Source organism: Heterodontus francisci, unplaced genomic scaffold (assembly GCF_036365525.1).
Source record: "Heterodontus francisci isolate sHetFra1 unplaced genomic scaffold, sHetFra1.hap1 HAP1_SCAFFOLD_597, whole genome shotgun sequence".
NCBI classification, from domain to species: domain Eukaryota; kingdom Metazoa; phylum Chordata; class Chondrichthyes; order Heterodontiformes; family Heterodontidae; genus Heterodontus; species Heterodontus francisci.
Genome location: NW_027141752.1, coordinates 670030 through 675355, shown reverse-complemented (window position 1 = coordinate 675355; position 5326 = coordinate 670030). Strand labels below are relative to the sequence as shown.

The 5326-nt window shown below is 41.3% G+C and overlaps 1 non-coding gene across 1 annotated transcript; it reads right to left on the bottom strand.

The window, feature by feature from the left end:
- Positions 1-3897: 3897 nt before the first annotated feature.
- Positions 3898-3971, bottom strand: trnat-agu (transfer RNA threonine (anticodon AGU)). The gene has a single exon. It is a non-coding gene; the product is annotated as a tRNA-Thr (tRNA).
- Between the last annotated feature and the right edge of the window lie 1355 nt (positions 3972-5326).

Sequence of the window (5326 nt, the reverse complement as noted above, 5' to 3'; positions counted from 1 at the left end):
CGAGAGACACATTTTCAATCCAACAGTCAAACAACAGCAGGAGAGACAGAAGTTGTTTCCATTTCACTCCAATTCAGTACAGCTGACAGGTTGATACATCAATCGCAGTCCAAAAACAAACTCACTATCAGATCTCAATAAACTCTGTCACCATGGTTACATTTTAAATATAAAATCTGAAATAGAACAGACAAAATTTACATGATTGAAAGGTACAGAATGAATGCAAGGAGGCTTCAAGGGGATTTGGACAGGCTAAGTGAATGGGCTAGAACATAGCAGATGGAATATCATGTGAATAAGTGTGAAGTTCTCCACTTTGGTAGAATAAACAGAAAGACAGAGTATTTCTTAAATGGTGAGAGGCTGGGAAGTGTTGATGTCCAAAGGGACCTGGGTGTCCTTGTTCATGAGACACTAAAAGTTAGTGTGCAGGTGCAGAAAGCAATTAAGAGGCAACTGGTATGTTGGCTTCATTGAAAGGGGATTTGAGTGCATGAGTAAAGATGTATTGCTTCAATTGTATAAAGTCTAGATGAGACCGCACCTGGAATATTCCGTACAATTTTGGTTTCCTTATCTAAGGAAGGATAGACTTGTCATAGAGGGAGTGCAACGGAGATTCACCAGACTAATCCCCTGGGATGGTGGGGTTGTCTTCTGATGAGAGACTGCAGAAACTGGGCCGAAATTCTCTGGAGTTTTGAAGAATGAGAGGTGATCTCATTGAAACTTTCAAAGTTCTTACAGGGTGTCGCAGGGGAGATATGGATAGGATGTTTCCTCTGTCTAGTGCGTCTAGAACAAGGGGACACAGTCTCAGAATAAGGGCAGGCCATTTGAGACTGAGATGAGCAGGAATTTCTTTGCTCAGAGGGTGGGAAATCTGTGGAATTCTTTATCCCAGAGGGCTGTGGAGGCTCAATCATTGAACATATTCAAGACAGAAATCGATAGATTATGGCATAGAGGTAGATGATCAGCCACAATCTGTTTGAATGGTGGAGCAGGCTCGATGGGCTGAATGGCCGAATGCCCCTATTTCCGATGAATCCCATAATGTACATCAGACGTTAGACCATGTTATGCATTACATACCAGTTCAAAAATCCCACAGAGATTAAGACTGAAAGATACAGTATCAATTCCATTACTACAAAATGAAGGACTTGGAGCTTGCAGACCAGCCCATGTATAAGATTGAAAGTTAAATTTTCATTCACAATCGTTTTCACAGAACTGAATATTAAATACCAATCCACAACTTGTACAGGACTACCAAATAAAACCTACAACTGTAAAATACAGTTAATCCATATTTTAAATTAAACACAAGGCAAACAAATATTGATACATTAAGAGAGAGGGAAACAGTGAAAGCGAAGCGGAGCATAAAGAGCCCAGGAGAGGGAGAAAGATTTCACTCGGAGAGCAGGGAACAGCGAGAGCAGACGTCAAAAAAGGCAAAGGAATACACAATTAACGGGAGAACACTGAATGGTGTCGAGGAAGTGAGAGACGTTGGAGTGAATGTCCACAGATCCCTGAAGTAGCAGGACAGGTCAATAAGGTGGTTCAGCTGGTATATGGAATCCTTTCCTTTATTAACTGAGGTACAGAATATAAGGGTGATCTGGGTGTCCATGTCAATAAGTCACTGAAAGCTAACATGCAGGTGCAGCAAGTAATTAGGAAGGCTATTGGTATGTTAGACTTTATCACAAGAGGATTTGAGTACAGGAATAGTGAATTCTTGCTTCAATTGGAAAGAACCTTGCTTAGACCGCACTTGGAGTACTGTGTGCAGTTTTGGTCTCCTTACCTTAGGAAGGATATTATTGCCACAGAGGGAGTGCAACAAAGGTTAATCAGACTTGTTCCTGGGATGGTGCGAATGTCCTATGAAGAGAGATTGGGGAAACGGGCTGTATTCTCTGGAGTTTCAAAGAATGAGAGGTGATCCCATTGAAACCCACAAAATACTTAAAGGACAGTCAGGGTAGATGCAGCTAAGATGTTTCTCCTGGTTGGGGAGTCGAAAACCAGAGGGTGCAATTTCAAAATAAGGATGAAACCACTTAGGACAGAGATGAGGAGAAATGTTGTTACTCAGAGGGTTGTGAATCTTTGGAATTCTTTACCCCAGAGGGCTATGGAAGCTCAGTCATTGAGTATGTTTGAAGCAGAGATTGACAGATTTCTAAATACAAATGACATAAGGGAATATGAGGAAAGTGTGGGGAATTAGGCATTGAAGTGGATGATCAGCCATGATCATATTGAATGGTGGGGCAGGCTCGATGGGCTGAATGGCCGACTCCTGCTCCTATGTTCCTATGTTCCTAACTCCACATGATCGGTGAGGCACAGCTTCAGGCCGACTTGGTGGGTGGTGCAAACTGATATCACTGCTTCTGGTCTTCACCAGAACAGAGAGTGAGATGGAACATTGATCATCAAACAGACTGTGAGAGAATACAACAGAATAAAACACATGGAGAGACACTGTGGAATAACAAATAGATTTGATTGGAATGTTGAATTTTGATTGGAATAGATAAAACAGCAGATTAAATTGGGATTCTCATCATTATATTGATCTGGGACAGAAAAGAGAAACTGGTGGGAAGAAGGAAGAAAAGAAAGGATGGAACTGTTCAGTTTTTCTGAGTTTTTTCACCCACCCATCAAAGCTGGATTTTAAAAAAAGATGCAAATAACGAAGAATTTCACCAAAAAGGGAGATTAAATGCTGCCGAAACCTTGGATCGAATGATGCCCCAACAGATCACCTGTTTAACTGTCTCCTCACTGGGGGATTTCAATCAGTGAGTAATATTATTCTCTACCTTTTTTTTTGTTAAATGAACCCAGAACTGTCACTTGGAGTTAATATCTGTTTTTCCACTCCTGAATAACAAAAGTGTGAATTTCTCAATATTTTTTGGACACATTTCCTGCTGGAAGAACTAAGAACTCTTTTCTAATTTACACAATACTATGTACACACTCATCAAGCCTCCGAAGCTAGCATCCTTGGTGCTGCTCTCTCTTCCAAACCTCATCTCATGTGACTGTTACATCAGCACTCTGACAGTGGGAGGGGTTGATCCCACTGTCTTCAGCATTAACCCTTTACATCCTTATACTACACTGTCTGTTCAAAAAAATTGGGTGGAGGGAACCTCTTTCATTTATTGAAACACCAACAGCTGCCAGTTGAAAATCAACTCAACCCATCAGAGAGAGAGAGAGAGAGTGAGAGACTGTCAGAGAACTTCCTGCATCCAGTCCTGACCCTGTCACACTCAGCAGATGCTCACCCAGACCCCACTCTCATCAACACTGAATACTGTTACCGAGACCCTTCAAATACTGTTTATAAAAAGGTAGAACAGGTCAAAGTTCACACAGCTGTATTGAATAGAACAAAGTTTAATATTTTCTCACCGTCTGTCGGTAACCACATGAGACATAGGTTTTCTTATTTGCTTCCTTTGATTTTTCTTGTTCCTGACTGACAAATATTCCAAACCTCGGATCAACCCTCCCACTTGCGTCATGTCCCAGTCACGGTTGAAAGCAACACATAACGACACAAACACTCTGAAACAGACAACGCAGTCACACTTTCCTTCAGTGAGATTAATGTCGAGCTGTTTTCCAGGTTGAATGTAACTGTGAACAAACTTCTATCAAAGAAGTTGCCTTTGGCGTATCAGCACTGAATTTCTGTGCAAGGAGGAACAGCCATTCCAAACTCACATCCTTCACAAAGGCTGTTTTCTCCTGTGACTGAAATTCATTATGTAATTTGAATTCGAAGTCAAATTTCACAAGACAGAAATGTAAATGAAAGATAAGGAAGCTTCTAAAGCACACTGCAAATGTGCAATAAGACTCTGCTGGGAGTTGAACCCAGGATCTCCTATTTACTAGACAGGGGCTGTAACCAACTAAGCTACAGAGCCAGATTGAAAAGGCTTGCGCAGTTGAAATCAGAGAAGGGCACTATTTATTCTCATCCCACTTCTCCACTGGTCACAACATATTTTAACTTTTCCCACTTCCTGATACAGTCGATCATATACTGTATTTTTCCCAGAACTGAGAATGAATGTTTTGGAAGTAAATACATAATTCAATTTTTTCCAAAAGTTTACAGAATACAACATGTGAGTAATATTCCCCATTGCTTTCTCAGCACTGATGGACTGTGAAGCGGGAGACAGCCAGAAGTCCCACTGAGCCGCACTGACCCTGTGCTGAGAAGGAAATGAGATAAAGTTCAATTCTTCGCAGCAAGATGCTGCAGAGAGATAAGAGTCCTGAATCAAAGTGAGACTTTCTCATACTGTTGTTGAATTTCACGTCAAACAATCCTTGTACTCTCTGCTAATGAAGCCTAAAAAAAGGGAAAAACTGAATGGCACTCAAACTCACAACCCTGAGATTAAAAGTCTCATGTTCGACTGACTGAACTGTCACTTCTACTCGGTCTCTTATTGGATGGATGCAACTGTATGCTCCAACGCTGGGGCAGCTTTCAAATCCTCCCATGGATCCACATGTCAGACTGAGTTCCATGTTGCAGACTCAAGCAAAGGAAATTTGCTCACTTCCAAAACTATCAGTGAGTTGAAGCTTATTACGATCAACATCATCAGAGGTCAGAACTACCTGGTGAAAGAAAACACCCTGAAGAAGGATCCACAATTATTCAAACAAATCGACAAAGTGAAAAACAAAAAAATCGATGAGTTAATCCAAGACAAACAACAGAAACACAGAAGAATTCCATTCCATACCAGAACCCAGTCCTGTTGTTTTTGGATCCAGCTCTCAGTTACTGCTTCACCTTCATACACACACTTGGCAATCTGTACATTTAGTTCATTTCAATTTTGTCAACAGGCTCTTTGAATCCAGTTCTCTGGTCCTCAAACAGGCTCCGTGTGAAAGTCAACTCCGCTTTTTGTAAGGCTGCAACCAATCGATGACCTTCAACTAAAAATGCAAATGAAGTAGGAGTCATGCAGGATTAGAAACTAGGATCTCTCACATGCTATCCAATTACACATCGAAAATGAAAACCATACCCCTGGACCAACAAGACACTATAAAGAGCCTTATTTTTAGCACTCTTTAGAACTGTGTCATTAAGTATATATTGCCTCTCCCGATCCCTTCTGCGAAAGTCTATCACCTCACACTAGTCACTATTAAATTCTATCTGCCACCTGTCTGCCCATTCTGCTGGCCTATCTCTGTCCTGTTGCAGGCAGTTCATTTCATCCTCACTATTTACCACTCCTCCAGGTTTGGT